This window comes from Amia ocellicauda, chromosome 2, assembly GCF_036373705.1.
Source record: "Amia ocellicauda isolate fAmiCal2 chromosome 2, fAmiCal2.hap1, whole genome shotgun sequence".
Classification (NCBI taxonomy): Eukaryota; Metazoa; Chordata; class Actinopteri; order Amiiformes; family Amiidae; genus Amia; species Amia ocellicauda.
This window is the reverse complement of record NC_089851.1, coordinates 26,575,572-26,595,940: the sequence shown is the minus strand read 5'-3', so window position 1 is coordinate 26,595,940 and position 20,369 is coordinate 26,575,572. Positions and strand designations below refer to the sequence as shown.

Below are 20,369 nucleotides of genomic sequence, written 5' to 3'. Positions count from 1 at the left end.
TGAGACCAAAATCAAGCTCTTTGGCATCAACTCAACTTGCCGTGTTTGGAGGAGGAGGAATGACCCCAAGAACACCATCCCCACCATCAAACATGGAGGTGGAAACATTATGCTTTGGGGGTGTTTTTTATCTGCTAAGGGGACAGGACAACTGCACCGCATCAAAGGGACGATGGACGGGGCCGTGTACCGTCAAATCTTGAGTGAGAACCTCCTTCCCTCAGCCAGGGCATTGAAAATGGGTCGTGGATGGGTATTCCAGCATGACAATGACCCAAACCACACAGCCAAGGCAACAAAGGAGTGGCTCAAGAAGAAGCACATTAAGGTCCTGGAGTGGCCTAGCCAGTCTACAGACCTTAATCCCATAGAAAATCTGTGGAGGGACCTGTAGATTCGAGTTGCTAAACATCAGCCTCGAAACCTTAATGACTTGGAGAGGATCTGCAAAGAGGAGTGGGACAAAATCCCTCCTGAGATGTGTACAAACCTGGTGGCCAACTACAAGAAACGTCTGACCTCTGTCTCTCACTGTTAAAATACACCTACCATTAAAATTATAGACTGATCATTTCTTTGTCAGTGGGCAAACGTACAAAATCAGCAGGGGATCAAATACTTTTTTCCCTCACTGTATGTGTGTAAAACACCATTATATGTTGTTAATCAGTAATCCTTACCTTTGTGTGCTAAGCTTGGATATAAAAAGCAATATAACTGTTTGCTATACTTTTTTCAAGTGGCTATGTCCTTGCTTCAGAATAGCACAAAGGATAAAATACAAGTTACATCAAGTACAGAGTGTACACTAATAATAAGTCCATGATTGTAAATTCCCTTGACTGGAGAAAGAGATGGCAGAGGGAGAGAGAGAGATAGAGGAATTTCAAAGTAACAAATGTGAAATGTGGTTGCTGTTAAACTCTGTGGTGCCAGATCCATGTTGTCGCAAAGCATAATCATAATGACTCCACATAGTTGCATGAATGTAGTTTGACAATGTTACTACACAATGTTTTGACAACATCTGTGATGAGGTGTGGGCGGGGGTCCCCAGGGGACAGGAGAGACCCACATTTGCACCACAATTACACATCACAAAGCAACCTTTAATGAAAATCCTGAAGACTACGCCACCTTCATGTTTATTATGGTGAGGGGAAGGGAGCCTCATGTCGCCCCTTTACTATCCTCTATACAGGTCCCGACAAATATTCAGTCACCCAGAAAACCACCATGGACAAGCATAAAATGCAACACATTTATTTATAATAAAAACAAGGCACAAAATCCACAGAATGTAAGGCAAATACTAAAATACTCTTAAACTAGTGTTCACTAAACTATATGATCATGAAAACAAAACAAAACAAAACCCTTATACTGACTAAAAGTATTTATTTCCTTCTAGCACTCTGCCAAGGCTCAAGACAAGAAGCAAAGAAAAGCTAGAGAGATCTTATAAACCCTCTTCAATCCTCTCACTCTCTCTCCAGAGTTCAACATAGCCGAGTCTTTCGAATTCACCTTTTCTTCGCCCCCTCCATGGCTTCATTTAGTTTCAAGTGTTTCTTCAAAAGGAGTACATCTCCATCCTGCCGGTGCAACACAATCCAGGCATGGCCCGCCCCACTAACTCCTTCTCACAAGAAAACAAGAGCCACAGGTCAATACAATAATTAAAAATATTTTTCTGCAATAAGCCACAAAAATGGGGTGGAGATTATGCAAATGAGGTTACCATTTTTTTTCACAAAGAGATGTACTAAAGCGGCCAGTTTTTATAATTAGTGACACTTACAATTTTGTCGGTTAGTTTGGAAAGCATGTTTTAAACTGTGGCTAGCAGCAATCCTTTCAAAAGCAATTTGGGAGAAACAAGATAACCTCACCAAAATCAAAAGAACAAATCAGGAACAGGTACAGACTTGCCAGCCACAGAATTATTGAGGTACCAGATGATCTAAAAGATGACCTGGAGCCTTCCACCCAGAGAAGCAATGTTATCCCTACGGTAGTATGGGATACTATTATTATCCACCCTACATTTTCTTGCCTTGGGGTCTTTTCAGGGGACCTTGGCAGCACTTGCTAGCATCTCCCAGTCCACATACACCTGCGCATTATCAGTGAGACAAATGCATAAATTCATACGTTTTCCCTAAAAGCAAGCTTGACCTACCAGCCTTAGAAATTTTAAGTTTCCCTATCATGTTGGGAGCAATAGAACGTACAGATGTGCCTTTAAAACCTACCATTTATTCTGAGCAAATTTGTTGAAATAGGAAACACAGCCATTGTATGAATATCCAGGTGATTTGTGATTAAATCTTAATAATCACAAATGCTGTAGCAGAGTATTAAACCAGCTGAAACAAGTATGGAAATGGTTGGCTATTAGGTAAGTATACCTATTTTAAATTATTAATGTGTAAGTGATGGGACACTCAAACACCAGTATTCAACTGAAAACACTTTCACACCGACATTTCAGTCTTTGTACAATTTTTGTTTTGAATTGTTTAAAACCTTGATATTATGTATAGCCTATGTAACTATGGACCCAATTAAAATGTTTGTATGCTGCTAACGTAAAAAGTTGCAAAAGAGTCACAGTTCTGAATTTAGCAATGCCACAAACGTAAAATAAAACATTTACCAACCCGTGTTTAAGGTCTGATGCAAATCATGTTCCATATCTTCAATATAAAAAAATAATAATAAAAGAAAAATGTTGCATTTTGATTTTAGAATGCAATGCACTGTTAATATTTTATGAAGTATCTAGTATGACAAAAACCTTTAACATTATTGTCTAAACATATAATTCTTCAAGAAAGACAATCTATATTGTGTAGCTCTAGCATAATTCATGTGAAGATACTTGATCATTTTATAACCATATGTATATGTAACTAAAGAGAAACACAGGTCAGTGTATGCCTTGCTTGATGTTTGAAAAATAAATGATCTGCTGCAGTAGTTGAGATTCAGTCACGCTTAAAGATCAATAGTCCATTCACTGTTTGTTTGTCTTAAAACTTGTATTGTTTTTAAATTAGTTTTCTGAAGCACAGTAATGTGTATCCTTAAAAATACGAACTTCAAAAAACGTATCTGGAAAACTAGTTGAACAATAAATAAAATTCAGAATTATCTTGGCCATTGTCAAAAGTTATATACATTTTCATGGAATATTATTACAATCGCTATGCCAAGCTCCATTAAGTAATTCATTCTCACCCATGAAAAAGTCTAAACCTTAGGCACAGATATGATTGCTTACATACTGGCAGAGTGTTCCACCAGTTTTACAAGTAGACTATTTTACAAATGCTGTGCATATGTCATTTTCACTGTTGGGCTTAGTGGGGTAGTGCACAACCTAATGACGTGAAAGAATTGTATAGAAACCCTTTTATAGCTCCAACAAAGACACAATTTAACCATCAGACAACAGTTTCTGAACAAATCGAAAAGAAAGTGTAACATTCTGGCATTCTAAAAGCTAGAATTTTGCCTCAGTTTCTATAAAAGTATGTCTCTCACAGTCTGAAAGCTGAAAGTGTCAATCAAGTTCTCTAAAATGTGAATTCATCCTGAAAGAAAACAGGGGCGGAGTGTACTGTAAGTGAGTTACCATGGCACTAAGTAATAATTACACTTCAAATGGAAGGGTAATCTGGAGATTGCCTGGAGAGGAGGCAACCATTAGACTCAGGCCTTAAAACATGGACCCCCAGAGATTTAGTTTCTCCTTTAATAGTCTGTCATTCTATCATTTTCATTTTTCTCTCCTCCGTGCCTAATGGTTTACTTTTTCTTTATTTTATTATTGTGAGCTTTTGTGTTGTTTATTTCCATTTGTGAAGCCCTTTTCAAAAGGCGTGACACTAAATAAAAATTGAAATTGATTTCAACTGAATTGAAAAGAGAGGGACTGTGGGGGAGAGGGGGGATGGTCTTTTTGTATAATCAAGTGCAGAACAACAGATAAAGAAAACGAATACCTTATACATATATAAATGTGGCCAAAGCAGAGACAGGAAAACAATAATGAGTCCCAGTGTTCTTTTGCAGAACTCAGCTTCTGGCTAACTTCAGTCTAGAATCAAATCTCTCCTTATCAAAGGAAAGATGCATCTTTGAGAATCACTAGGGTTGGACATGCTGCAGCTTCAAACCTTTGGAAACCACCAAGAAGGAAAGACATGTCAGAAATGTTGTTGTGGTTTGTTATCGTTGGTCTCTAAGAGGGAACACTATGTGAGCAGACAAGATCAGGGATAGACAACATACTTTGTAGTGTCAGTAGTAAAATGTTGAGGTATAATGTGAAGGGTTGGGGTGGTGTTGCTGTGGAGCTGGAGTAAAGATGTGATTTATGCCATTCTGTCATGTCTCTTCAGGAAGGTGACTTGTGGACAGATATCAACAGGATTACAATGCCACAGACTGCACACATAGAAGAGGAGCAGGTGTTGAAATCCAAGAGCTGCCTCCATATTCTCCATGACCCCACACAAATATTGTTAGATAAACTTCACTGTAGACAGGATAGTGGTAGTACCCAGCACATATTAACTCTGGGAGATGTCTTAGTGGTAAAAAAATATGGCAATGACCTGCATGCGTGTCTAGGGACAATATTGTGGACAAGGCAAATTGCATTAAAATTCTAGTAAAACATAATTTGCTGCTTTGTCTTTTCAGCTTTTTACAAAATGTTTCTACAAATCAATGGTTTATTCTGATTTTTCATTTATCAGACTTCTACCTGGCTCAATACTTTCAACTGCAAGTGTACATATGAGAGAATAAAGATTTATAGTGTAAGCAGACATTTGTTTTGGTGCATAATTGGCCAATTGTTCTCTTCTCTTCTATGTTATACGTTTCCATACGAAGAATTATAAAGAAAACATAGAAAGTCCATAGAAAACAACATCTGTATCTTGATTTTTTAATACTGCTCTGTTTACTTGATCTTAATGCAAGTCTGATATGGTGGTAATAACAGCTAATGGTTACATGGCTACTGGATCCAACAGTCAAGGCCTCTCGCTCAGATTTAAAAAGTAAATATCATGACATATCTGATGGCCATTTGTAGCTACTCTCTAAGGTAGGAAATCATATTCCTGCTCTTTTAGCCACTCACAATAACACCAGCAGTCAGTGGTGCCTAGGCTATGATAAACATAAATGTCAAGACCGCCAGATTCAATTTAGATCTATGGTCTCTATAAGCAAGATGTGTGGAAAAAAACACATCATTTGGCATTTCGTAATTATATATAATTCTCAATTTGTCCAGATCAACATCACTGCTTTTTCATTACAGCTCATGCTTAAAGGCATTTTAAGACAGTTTTCACTGTATTATCACTATCCTTGAGGAAACCAAAAAAAACTCAAGAAAATTCTCAGATGATATCATATAAAGATATATATCATCCAACAAATAACATAGCCTGGGTAGCTCTTTCCCTTGATAAAGGATAACATGGTGAGCTGTGACAACACTAATTAGAAAGTGTTCTCATCTAAATCTTGTATTTATTTAACGTGTTTAAGGAAAGGAGCATTATCACTTAAGATATGCTGACAAATTGATAAACCCGTGATTTTTTTCTAATTCCAGGCCTCACTTCCAGGTGTCTCTGTAGTGTACACAATCTGTTGCTTCAAAATGTTTCTTATGAAAGAATCAGGAAAGATACAGATCCAGTACTGAGGCTCTATGAACTACAAGTTCTTGGCATAAAATCTATCATTTCTTACGTGGATGCTTCAGGCAAAATACGGATTAGGGAGAGACGGACAGATGAAATAGCCAAAGGATGACTCTCTTGTCAAGTTAAACATAAGGAACCACTAATACAAAATAAAAAAATGTCGGTAGCCCAAAATGAAAATAATAACTTCCAAAGTATTATGTAAGATTCAACGTCTCTGTCGAGTGCTGCTTTTATCAGCTGCTGTCTTCCCAGTTTCTAATTTCCTTTATTCACTGCAATTCTACTGGCCTTCAGTTTCATTCACTTCAAGAGCTCTCTGTACTCAGAGCTGCATCCCTCCATTCACGCATTTTCAATAAACACTTCATACAGTACAGAGTCACGGAGAGCCAGACCCTAACACAGCGGGCACAGAGAACAGGGCAGGGTACACCCTGGATGGGATGCCAGTCCATCACAGGGCAGGGCTGCATCTCTATTTATTTGTGTATTTTTGTTTTTATCTAGGTTGAGAACTCCCTTCAACTAAGTCCTCTCCATATGTTCATAAAAAGAGAGTGCTAGCTTTCTAAATACAAGCTAATGCAGCTAAAGTCATGCCCACTTGCAGACTATGTACAAGCAATGGATGGCGTATGTTATTGAAAGTAATAGAATACATTGGAAACCCATAGCGAAAAGGACTAAAGAACAGTCTATTGCCAAGAGAATACAACTGAAGAATATCCAGAAATTTATATTATCATAAAGCAGTGCTAGTTGTCTAACTACTGATATATAGGACTTTATAATATACAAAACTACAAAGTACACATAAACCTCAGTATTTACAGTATTTACTTAATGTAGCTACACTCTTTTTCTGTTTGTTTCTGGCAAATTAAGTCTGATTTATGTTAACAAATAACCAACAGAGGGGGGATCATTATTGTTTCTTATATCCTGTTTGGTAACACTTTATAATAAGGTGCTGCTTATTAATTATTAATGGTCTATAAATGTGTAATATATGATTAATAGATACTTTATAAAGCATTAATACTACATTACAAATTAGTTATAACTCAATATATGGAATGTCAGTCGTACAGGTAGCTAAAAAGTATCCCTCCTATACAAAAATCATGATTCAAAACTGAAACAAATATTTATTAGGAATGTGTCAAAGCAGTAGTGAAAAGGGACACTTTTTAGTTACCTGTTAAACATTGTGATAATTCCATGGAGTATTATAACTGCATAATAACGTGTTTATAGTGCATTATTTATACTTTATAAACTATATATTACTCATTTAATAATAATAATAATAATAATAATACCATTAATAAACAGCACCTTAATCTAAAATGTAACCTGATTGATTATAATTTAATACATTAATACATCTCCTTTATGAGATATATTTCACTATAACTTTATATCATAAGAGCACCATAACCATCACCAGTCAAGGCAACGGTGGCTGAAAGTCTCTCCCTCACTATGATTTGCCCTGCTGATAAGATGAGATGGTGAGTATATGGGAGCAGACAGGGATCAGACCCAATACCTTTTGGGTATTAGTATATTACTCATACCAACTTTACTATAAAAATATACAATATAGGAAAGTTTATAGCTCTAGGCTAGGCAAGAATAATGGCAGAATAGCGGTTAGAACCTGGAAACCTGTTCTGACAGCTACTGCAGCTTCAAAAGTTAAAGAAAGGATCAATTGGACAAGAGAAAATACTGATTGACGGCCTACCTTATGAAACAAAAGCATTGGAAACAAGCAATTTGTTAGCCTGCTATGATCAATAGAAAATGCCCTGCATGGCTGACAACTAGGTCTCTGATGACCAAGTGTCTGCACAACAGCATTGTGCCACTGATTAAGAAAGAAATGAAGACAAAGCTCTGCCACCCGAAAAACACAACCTAGAAAGAACAAATGGTTTTGTTGTAATCAGTTTGTTTAGGAGCATCACGGTATGATGTAGGGTTAACTAGCTCTGAACATGTTAACCGGTTTAAAGATAAATCAATATCAATACATAGATACATAAATAGTACAAGGCTCTTATGGTATTAAGGATAGTATTTCAGGGAGAGCAGCCATTAGACATTATAGGGCTGAGATTCAAGCATAATTACAGTTGATAAATGAAATTATACACTTTAATAATTCGTTTCTAAATTGTCTAAAACTGTGTGTTCATAGTTAAGGGCTACAGCAAAATATTTTGGAGCAGGACTGCCACCTGGCCCTGGGAGATATTAATACAGCACAGGTTTTGAAGCGTCTGTTTCAATAGAACAGCTGGAACATCCTTGATTTTATATCAGTTAAATTACTTTTAGTCAGACCTTTTTGTAGAACAATTGTTGTTGGAAATGATAGTTAATCGTTTTAAGTTTTTGTTCATTTTTGGTGTAATTTCCAACTGTTCGGTTTCTTTTAATTAATTTATAGCTCAAAACTCACATAGACTCCTCTTCTCCCCCTGTCAAACTCATGATCAAGCTAATCCACTGATTGCACGATATAATCATCAACGAACAGAGAAGTAAGGGGAACACATTTAATCAGGGCAACATTACATTTTCCAGATTTTCAATGGTGATCATTGTATGTGGATTTTAAAACTTTCCCTGTCTTGATACAGAATTGTGGGGCCAAATGGCAATATGCAAAAATGGAAAATCATCTTCTTCTATCATTTAGCATTTGCCTTTATTCGAGATGATTAACATGTTTTGTGAAACCAATATACAATGTACTAAACATACAGCATCACTACAAAAACGAATGTAACAACACAGTTTAGAGAACAAAATGAAGCCATATATTGAACCTTTCTTTCTTTGATAGGTGCACAAATCAGAGTTAAACAAATCAAATTAGCACAGCACAGAGTCTGCACAGCAGACTTCTAGGCAAAATGAGAGGAATGCATTTATGCATTGCTGTTTTGTAGAGTCTCATTAAAATAGATTGGGAAAATAGACTTGGCAGCAACATCACCCAAGTTAAAACACCTGTAGCAAATAAATGAACTCACTGCAGTTTGTTCTTCTAATTCAGAATGATTGTAGACATGTGTAGATGCAATCTTAAAGGTCTGATTTGCAGAAATGTAAATATGGGTTTTTAATCATACCCAGAAAGTATGTGATATCCAACTGTTCTACACATTTTTGTGCAATAACTCTGTTGTAGAGGTGAAAATGTGTCTCATGATGGTAATTCAGATTTTCTGGTAGAAGTAAGTTGTTTGCAAATCTTCAACAACTATTTGGAAGTTTCAGGCGCTGGCAGAAGTGTTTAAAAGTCAGTAAGTCACAAAGGCATGAGGTCAACACAGATCATAAAATCAAAAAGCTATAGAAAAAAATATCTTTCTTATCTTTCTTATACAGCAAGTCTGTGCCACTTGGGAAATTTCATTTGAATAAATATGCACTGCTTTGTTTAAATTTTGACAAGCAGACTTACTGAAAGCGAGACAAAGACAACAGTTCAGTTCAGAATTGATATCGGTACCATCTGTTATTATTTAATACTTACAAATGAAAGCAGAGGAAAGGATAGACACATGATATAACTCAACTGAATTGTTCAAATGCAAAACATAAGATCTACATAATTGAAATTCATCATAAAATGTTGATAGTAGACAACTCTGATTCAGCTCTCTCACTCCGCCCAGTAAGGTATAATTACCGCCCGCACAATTGCTTCTTTCTACAATGGATATTTCACCAGATTCCGCCAATGATTTCTACCAGGGACTGAATTCTCCTGCTGCTTCCCTGTCTTGCAATGCCATGGCATTAAGCATTCTCCAAATCTCTGCATGTCTCAGCTACTTTCTCGCTATACAGGTACCCTCCATGACAAATGACCTTACTTCTATCCCACTTCTTTCCTCCATTCTGTCTGCTATATCTGCCTTGAAACAGCGCCAGACTGTCATTCTCTCAGTCAAGAGAGTACAGCCAAACCTCTTTACATTTAAACCTCATATCAGATCACAAATCGGTGTTGTAAACTACTGAAACAAGTGAAGTGCATTGACAAAACAAATAGTTTCAAATCACATGATATGTTTTTTTTACAGAGAAACACAAGACAGTTCTGAAGACTGAAATATATTTATTTGTGGACAGAAAATACTTCAAAAGGTAGTATCATTGTGTATGAACTCAGTGGCCACTTTATTAGGTACACCTATCTAGTACCAGGTAAGACCCCCTCTTGCCTCCAGAACAGCCTAAATTATTTGTGGCATGGATTCAACAAGGTGCTGGAAACATTCCTTAGGGATTTTGGTCCATGCTGATTCAATAGCATCACGCAGTTTTTTGGCCACACATTCATGCTGCAAACGTTCCACCTCATCCCAAAGGTGTTCTATCTCAGATTCAGATCTGGGGACTGTGCCGGCCATTGGAGTAAACTGAAGCTTGAGATGATGTGTGCTTTGTGACATGCCACATTATCCTGCTGGATGTATCCATTTGAAAACTGGTAGACTGTGACCATAAATGGATGTACATGGTCAACAACAATGCTTATGTACGCTGTGGCATTTAAATGATGCACAATTGGTATTAAGGGACCTAATGTGTGCCAAGAAAACATTACACCACCAGCAGCAGGTAGGATGGATCCATGGATTCATGCAGTTTACATCAAATTCTGACTCTGCATGACGCAGGAGAAATTGAGATTCATCAGATTGGGCAATGTTTTTGTATTCTTCAGTCATTCAGTTTTGGTGATCATCCTCCTGTTCTTAACTGACAGCAGTGGAACACGGCGTGGTCATCTGCTGCTGTAGCCCATTCACTTCAAGGTTCGACGCATTGTGCATTCAGAGATGCCCTTCTGCACATCACTGTTGAAAAGAGTTTGAGTTTTTTGGCCTTTCTGTCAGCTTGAACGAGTCTGGCCATTTTCCTCTGACCCCTCTCATTAACAAGGTGTTTTCACTGCAGCTGCAGCTCACTGGATATTTTTTGTTTATCGCACCATTCTCTGTAAACTCTAAAGTCTATAGTGCATGAATATCAAGGTCAGCTGTTTCCAAGATACTGGAACCAGTGCTGTAGTACTCGAGACCAGTCTCGAGACCGGATTTGAATGATCTCGGTCTTGTCTCGGACTCGACCCTGTCTGGACTTGGTCTTGGAATCAGACTCGGCACCTGAGGACTTGATGTCTCAGCCGAAACTGGACCGATACCGCAGACCAGGATCAATCAATAGTTCAAGGAATTAAATTTTTCTGTTAATGCTGTAATACCATACTAATACAAAGTAATACAGTAATACTCTATCTGTTATAAGTTAACATAATATATAGTATAACTAGCAAAGTAGGTTATTATTACATAATAAAACAACAATACAGTTAATTAAATAATAGGCAAAATACATCTAGTGCTTCCAAGTTCCTGTTACGTACCTTGAGTAGAGAACTGCTCTGTTACTGGTATTTCTGTTAGAATGCGGCTTTGTACAATATAGAGACAGACACTGTGCTATGAAAACTCAACATCTCACAATGAAAAACTTGTGCTTTGATCTAGAAAATAAATAATAACAGCCATAGTAGAGTTATCTTCGTGTTCCATTTAATTTTGTTAAAGTTTCCCAGCTCTCCTCTCATTCTGTGTCTAGATCACTTTTTAATTAAATCATTAGGCTATATTCAGTAGTTCAGTTGTAAATGCCAAATTCGTAGCTACGCTGAATAACAATATAGTTATCATTGACTAAGCATTGACTACATTGTACATATTATTAATTATAAATATGTTAATAATTATGAATAGTAATTATTAATATTCATAACATATTTTCTTTCATAAATCATTACCACTAGCATCCCACACATAATGCCATTTGTACTGGTTTGTATGTGCTTATGGCTCATGTATATATTTTGTTGGTTTGCAGCAAAATACAAAAAATGTATGTTAACTCAGAGGTTAAAGTGGGGCAGTATGCATACTGTTAAAAAACAGGAGGAGGGGTGGTGGGGTATGCCATACCAGCAAAATAAAATACAATAAAAACCACATACACAATACAAAAAAATATTACATTTTTATTGTTGCACTCGCACTCCATTGGGGTACTAATACTCTACCTTGTCAGGACAATTTTTCTTTTAATGACAAAGGGAGAGAGAAAATTCCCACCAGTCCTCACCAGGAATACCTTTACTCAATTTAAGTCTTCAGAGTTTGTGCAAGTGCCCTATATTTTACCATTACATTCCCCTGGAAACAGCTCTGACGTCACTCCACCAGCCGCACAAATTAATTGAATATACATACAATTGCTATACTCATGAAAATGAAACAAGGGAAACTACAAGCCAGAAAGATTATTCTGTGATCTTTTGTGTTGAGTATGTGGTGTGTAATTTTCAACTGAGATCAATGTAAAAAGCAAACGTCATAATTTTAAAAAGCATTATCTTTACTGCTTTAAACTTTAATATATTACTGTATTATTTCTTATCTTATGAATTATCTTATGTTAACTTAGTTTAAGTTTAAGACTTTGGTATTGACTTTATTTACCTAATATGACTGACGTGCACGTGCAAGCCCCTGCCCTCACAGCCAAGTGCCCCCTGTATAGTTGCCGATACATCAGTCCCCCCATTGAGAGACCGTCAAAAATCGTCCCCCACCCCACTGCCTAATAAGAGAACATTTCATAAAATGTTTTATTTCACAATGAACCAATTAAATAACATGATTGTTACCCCCCCACCAAACACTTTAAATGTATCTTATGCTATGGTCTATTTCCTATTTGCGGTATTGTCCAGTTTGCATCTGACCTGCCTTGATGCTGCAGGGTAGAGTTCTGTATTCAATATCTGAAATTCTGTATTACACCTTATACAGTATTAAGAACTGCTTGCTTTTGCAGTTTGTCCATATAAAAAACACACATAATGTAGATGCATAAAACTAAAATAAATATGTTGCTTAAAATAAAAATGTTGCTTAAAATGCTGCTGTTTGAAGTCCTTGTCTTTTTTGGAATATAAGGCTCCTTACCATCTTCTCATTTCATGCATTCAGTTGGGGAGTGTCTTAACATCTGTATTGGTTTAATAACAGTTACTGTATACTAATCATAGACCTTTTATTTGGTAAACATTTACTTACGGTCTAAATGTGAATTCTCCAGAGAAAGATTAACAACAACTTTCTGAACCCATAATGAAGGGTATTTCCATATATATCTATTTGATCAAATATAGATGCAAGAATGTGGAATAAAGATGTGGATTTTTAAGTTAGTATTATGTAGTGGGGGTGTTTCTTACTATTATTAATAATAGAAGTAGTAATTATTCTCAATTATACTATCCACATATTGGCTTAACAAAATGTTGTGGTCTCGAGGTCTTGACTCGGACTCAGACCCTTGAGGACTCCGTCTTGTCTTGGACTCCGTCTTGACTCGGACTCGGTCTTGAATCACCATGTCTGGCACCAACAATCATACCACGGTCAAAGTCGCTTAGCATCTTTCCCATTCTAATGTTTGGGCGAACAACAACTAAACCTCTTGACCATGTCTGCATGCTTTATATACTGAGTTGACTCGGTATGGGTATTTGCGTTAATGAGCAGGTGTACCTAATAAAGTATATTGATATGTGAGTCATATTCAAAAACACAATTTCATTATAAACTTATAGGAAACTGCATAACAGCAATGCTAAGTAGAGTGGTTTAACAAAATTGGATAAAGCACAATAGTTATACAGCTATACATACAAGCTATACAATGTGATTGAACAATGAACAGGGCAGTACGACAAAGAATTCATCAAATGGCTCTTGTAATCCAATCTTCTGTAGTGTCGAGTAGTGTAGTGCTGGTGAAAGTAGTATAATAGTTTGCAAAGCAGGGTGATAGATCATAGGGTCTATAGATGCAGTAAATAAATGAGTTTTGAGGAGGTGCCAGAATGTTGTCACAGGTTGTGCAACTCTTGGGAGCAAGGGAAAGTATGGAGCAGGCATGTCAGGTAGGAGGGGTAGAGGGAAGTACAACCATGAGGAGAAAGGGTGAGAATGGACATATTTCTCATATGGAAAGACAAGGGAGGAAAGATTGATTGAGTCAGTCAAATGGGATGCAAACATACATAGGTGGCTAGTGAAGAGTCAACAATAGAGGAGATGCAAGGGAGTAGGGAAAATCCTTGGCGGACAGAACGGTTTTGTGTTTGGAGATGGAGGGACTGGGTTTGCTGATTCTGGGAGACTAGCCAGGAGAGAGCTGTGGCAGTTCCATCTAAAAAGGACTAAGGTATTGACCAGAACCTGGGTAGAGCAGATTAAGTGAGGATACATCCTATGCCTATTTAGAAAGAAATCAATTTCTACAACCTTCATTTAGGTTCGCAATTCAGAAAGTAAATCAAAGTAACATGCAATAGAGGAATAGGGAAACATTTGTATGAAACAGAGGATTTACACACTTATACATGCAGTGTTAAAGCAATAAATATATATCTCACATGACATTTTTACTTGACTACTCTAGAGAGAATAATATCCAGGAGATGAAGTAATTTGTAGACCATCCCTGTGAAGACCTGGGTTTTCTGTGAAGTGATCACCTTTCATGTCTAGGGAGCAAATTGAAGACAGCAACATCTCTAGCATGCTGTGGTAGAACATATTACTATGAAGTATGCATATTTTGTAAGGAGCAATTTAGTGGAATGTACAATGTAGTACCTGCTCATTTAATTGCTTTTGCACGGCTATAAAAATAGATAAAAACCAAAGCAAAATTAGAACATGTCAATAGTAGAGTAAACAATACATCCAGTTAATTTAGTTAGTAACAGATGTTAATCTCACTACATGGTGTGCGCCTACAACCTACTGTTTTCATTCCTCTTGTTCTCCAGGCAGTCTTCTTTTTGCTCCCAGATCCCAGGGACTCCCCCTAGCAATTACTTTCTCACTATATCAATACATCACCATATCATGTGATGTGCAGCTGTTACAGATCAGTGATCTTCCCGTCTAGTAGGAGCAATAAGGTGATTACGAAGTGTGGCGACCGTTCCGTCAAAGGAGTCCGCCTATTCTTTGTAGCTGTAGTCTTTCCCTGCTGTAATTTTTCTGGATCAGGACTAGCAACTATCCATCATTTTGTGCCAGGTCTCTTATTCCCATTGACTTGCTGAACCACTGAGAGCTTAATTTTAGAGGTGGAAATGAAGGCAAAGCCATGCCATGTTACTGTAACTTTCAAAGATGATTGATACCACTCAAAGTAGATGAGCATTTCATGATTCATGCATGACAGTTTAACATTAAAAAAATATAATCTGGCTTTCTGTTTTTTCATTTCTTGTTTTTACAATAGATGATTTGCCCATCAACAAATTTAAAGATAGTTTAATATTTTTCATAGAGCATAATATGATGTCCTGTCCTTGAGTCTCCCTGTTTTTGTGTTTGCATTGAGCCTACATAAATAACGTTTCTTAAAATAAATAATTTTAAGAACTGGTTTGTGTTTGCAAATTGTGACTCATTCATGTCTGTCACTGTTCTTACTTGGTTATGTAATGTAAATGCTAAGATATGGGACATTTGTAGTCTGTTTCTTATCAATAAACAGTCTAGGGGACAGATTAAATTAAATCATTGACCCTCCCACTAATAGCAAGCTACAAACTTGTACATTAGAGTAGTAATATTTATCATTAGAAGAAAATGGCATCTTAGTCAAAATGAAGACACAACTGAGTACAGTTTGATGTTTTTTTATTACTGGGTGGGTCAAGGTTTTTATTCAATCCCAGCCTAGTCAAGGTTAAGGAATCAGTAGTCTAAACAAATGTTGTATGGTGTACTGTAGTAAACAGAAATGATTATCATGGTATATCATGGTATTCCCACATTCCCGTGTAGTAAAGCACAGTGAAACCACAGTAAAACTCTGGTAAAACCATAGGAAAGTCATGCTAAAAGTACAACAATCCTATAGTAAATTTATCATGGTACACTTGTATAAGGTTAGTAACTATACAATCAATATCAAAATGCAGTACAACTTTAAACCTTTGCATTAGACATCTTATCTTATTTCTCAAGATTCTCAATTTCTCATTTCCAGAATGTATGCTGTAACCCCATCATTGTAAGTATAATATGATTAATATTAGTTTTGGTCTTTAATGAGTGGATAGCATCTCATTTGGCTGATGGTAAAATTGTCTGTTGGATCTGTATGGGGATGAGTGTGCAAAAGCCCATATTTTATTATGTTTTGATGTTTTCATATTTAAAGTTGTTTGTCTTTCCGCTGTGATGAGTTATCAAACTATATTTAGCCTTTTCTGAGTAGGATTGATTTTAATTCCTTAAGGTAAGATTTTATGTATCCACATTGGTGTCTAGTAATAAGAGAAAATCACTGTTTTGTGCATCCATGTTCGACTGGGAATATTCATGGACAATTATTTTCCAGAGTACAGAACATCAATGAGTCTATAATGAAGGGGCATTATTTCCCACAACAGGATTTAATTATAACAATTGTCAGATATGTCCATCACATTGTCACTTTAGGCACTAATCTTCTCTCATTTAGGTTCACAGTAGAATACCTATACTTTTATTTTATTTAAAATTATGTCAACGTTGTCAAGGGAAAGAAGAATCCTGCCGTTACAAGAGTGAGGGTATATTGAGAAATTAATGAATTATGTCATTTTAAGGCAACCTGCAACTTGTTACTGTCAGTTGGTGTCAGCTTTGTTTGTAGGAAAACAAACTTTGTTGTTTTTGATCAATGCCTCTGTGGGGATTTTCAACATACAATCTAGTAATGAATCCACACACGCACATGCACACGCACACAGACCAACTATACAAGCAACAGGAACTGTATATTCATCTTACAACCTATAGCTACATATAACAATGTGCTATGGTCAGCTAGATCATATGTTAAAGGGAAGTGCTTATGCAACCAATAGAATAGTCTTAAACTGACAAAAATATATTTACCCTTTACAGATATTGCACAGTTTTAGCTTTATGATAAATTCTACGTCGTTTCTTTGTTGTTTTTTTGTTGTTGGAACAGTGCTCATCAATATGAGAGGAACTGATTATATAAATTACTAGTGAAATAAAATCCACCAATTTCAATCTTTTCAGAGGTCAGTGTGACAGGTCGGCCCTGTCACAGCACAGCTGTTGGTGAGGTCTGGGTTGTCTCTCATCAGTGTCGGCAGCTGCGTCTCACTTAAATGCTTTGCACCAGGTAGTTGGATGCACCTGCTGCGCTCACGCAGACGGCAATCAGCGCTCTCACCACAGCTGGGCCTCACCCTATTTAACCTCCCTGTCCATTCTTCCAGAGAGATCTTAGATCACCTGAGCCTATGTGAAGTGTTGCAGTGCTTGTGCCTTTCTTTTGTTTGTTAGTTAGTTAGTTAGTTAGTTTTGAATGCTTGTTGGAGTTTGAAGGTTAATCCATGAGGAGGATATAATTATTTTATTTTTGATCCTTTAAAATGAGCTGAATACAAATAAGCCTGTTGGCTCACTTGAACCCTCCATGTCCTGTTCCATGTTCCAGTCAATTATAGGAAATTACTTGAAAAGTGTCATGGATCTTATTGGAGTTTGGCCTTGATACTGCTGTGTGCCTTGAGAGTGGGTAGCAAATTTGGTCTCAAGGAAGCAATGCTTTATTTGTAGTTTATCTTTTAAAGTAACAAGACTGAGATAGAGATCTCAAACTCGTATCTGTGCACTTTTCATCTGTGAATTTTGGTGGCCTCCTTCAAATACTGAAAGACATTTTCTGTGTGTCACTGTTAGCTATATGCCTGGAAAAGTTATTGTTTATTTAGTTACTGAGTAGATGGTATATGTTGTAAAAAAAAAAAAAAAAATACCATTTTATTTTCATTTTTTGTAATTTAGTTTTAGTCTTGTGTATTGTAGAGATTTGTTATAGTAGGTATTTTATAATTGTAAATTTTTTTGTAAATATGGTAGTTACAGAAAGGTAATGCTATATAGTGTTCTTCAGGGAAAGTTGTATTAATATAAAAATGAATGTACTCATGCTGCTCAAAAATGCATGTTAAACTTAAAAACGTTTCATGATAAAGACGGGATGCTGGAAAACTGTTAACTCTTCACGTCTGCAAGTACGTCTAACTACTCTGGGTGTAATATATTACATAAAGCAACTTATAATGAAACCAGACAAAACATAAAGAAAAAAAGGGGGGGGGATAAATTCATCAGGCTTTGCTGACTTGGCGATTTCTTTCTACACTGAGAATTGTAATCCACAGGAGAATAGCAATCGAGGTGAGTATATCAAATTGGGTAGGCAGGAATAACAACTCTAACTGTATATGTGTATAGCCAATCAAAATGACAAATGTGGCACATTGTGTCTAATGCCCAATAAGATTCTTATATATACCTGTGGGTGGGTGGGGACAGCTGTTGGGATCTAATTTGCATAATCCAACTTGCAGAGAGAGCTTCAAAGCTTTTCTCTACTCAATCCACCACCACATCTAGCCAGCAGAGGGCAGTTTAGTCACACCTCCTTCCTGCCCAGTTTGCCTTTAATCAAACCAAACCATCAACAGGGGAATCTTCACTTCTCACCTATGACTCCCCACATCTTTGTTGAACACAGAAACATGAAGAGAACAGAAATACTATAACTGAAAGACAACTTCAATGCATTCTTCATGTGTGTGTGTTAACCTATACAAACGCAATCCAGATCCCTAAAATATGTGGTATTACCCCTTTTGTCATCTTAACAAATCCCATTATTATGTGTTAATTTGCATTACATTACTTGTGCATGCAAACAAAAAATATTTGAATAAACAGGTGATCAATCAAGTGTCTAATTATGTTACAATTTTTCAGTGCAGGCAGGGCTGTGGAGATTGTATTGTTTTTTTGCTACATTCACTATTTTTCACTGTCAAGCATGCTAATTAGTATTAATGGTGCACTTTTGAGACAGGTGGATATTGATATGCAGGATAATTATATAAAAACAAACAAAAACTCAGCAAACATTTTCAAGAGTTAGCATGAGGCAGCAATGTGTTCCATAAATCTTTTGTAAAGGTCAGTGACTATACATTTTTAAATGACACTGCATATTACAATCTAGATTTTCAAATGTTATAAAATTTTATCTTTTCTCTTAGACTACTATATTATATATAATCAACATAAGACTTTGTTATGCGCTTCTGAATTAAGTTCTCCCTTAGATGCTTCCACTTGTTTCACAAACGGTTTCACCACTTTTTCTCTAAGAGGAAACTCATATTCTATGCATCTTTGCAGGATTTCTCTAATGACTTGTGATCCATCGTGTTATATCCACTTCTGAATCCTGCTTGATCTCTGTTGGGCGGAGTCCAGTGTGTCTTAAAGGCGATATCTTTGTAAACACTTTGTATAAGATGGGAATACACTAAAGAGCATATAGTTATTCAGATCTTCATTGTGAAGGACAAAGACAGTTGCATTGTTCCATGCATCTAGTATTTGTTAATTTCTGAGCCAGAATCTTCTTCATTTCTCCTCCATCTTCTTATAGGATCTCCACTGTGATTCCATAATCTCCTGGTGTTTCTCCATTTTTCATCTTTATGGCATAGCCTACTTCTTCTGGAATCGCATCTGTTCAGTCACTAGTGTTCACTGAGATGTCCTCTTCTTCTTTACTACTATATAGGTTTTTGTAGAATTGTTCCACTCTTCTGATAATCACAATGATTTGATTCTTCCCTATTCGGAGTCGTCGTTTTGCATTTTGGATGTTCCTGTTGTTTCAATGGTTTCTTTAATTAGGTTATTATTTCTTTCTTGCATTTTCTGTAATAAATGTCCATATGGTTATGCACAGCTCTAGCTCAAGAAACTAGGATCCGCATCCTGAAATAATTATGAGACACGTTTGATATAGATTCAATTACAAATACAAGCATGCCCAGGGCAATTGATTCAGATCGAAAAGACAAAAATATGAACACCATGTGGCTTTTCTCAGTTATATGGGTATGTGTTATAGTGTTGGGGGTGTATAGTATTTTCTAGTAGTTTTGGTATATTTCAAATATTTTTTCACAAAATAGCTTTATAATCAAAAGACCCAATTGATTTATTTGCATATTATTATTTGTTGGATACATAACTTACATATTTCTGTGAAACTGTAGAAATATGCAAATAGTGCCTCATAAAACAGATTGGGAAGTTTGAATAATGTAAGACTTTCCAGAGAACACATTCCATTTAGTTGTGTTCTGTATTTTACGTTTTACTGAAACCATAAATAAAAATTAAGTTATGCTTTTAAGTTAGATTTTTTTTTTCTTAGACTGGTTTCAGAGATAAAAAGTCTGCTCTACTAATTATGCCACAGTAGGCTCATAATGAATAAATAAAGCAATATAATAAATGTGAGAATCATACTGCTAGAGGCATGTGTCAAAAAACATTATTTTTATGAACGGGTGGAATAAGTGGGGGTCTGAAAGTTTTCACTTGCAGCCAAAAAATATATATA

General features: G+C 36.3%; 1 long non-coding RNA gene across 1 annotated transcript in view; it reads left to right on the top strand.

Annotated features, from left to right (window-relative positions):
- LOC136768095 (uncharacterized) overlaps window positions 1-4,827 on the top strand; it is a 66,141-nt gene extending 61,314 nt beyond the window's left edge. The window contains exon 3 of the long non-coding RNA XR_010821940.1: window positions 4,410-4,827. This is a non-coding gene — a long non-coding RNA (uncharacterized LOC136768095). The remainder of the gene's footprint in view (window positions 1-4,409) is intronic.
- Window positions 4,828-20,369: the final 15,542 nt, after the last annotated feature.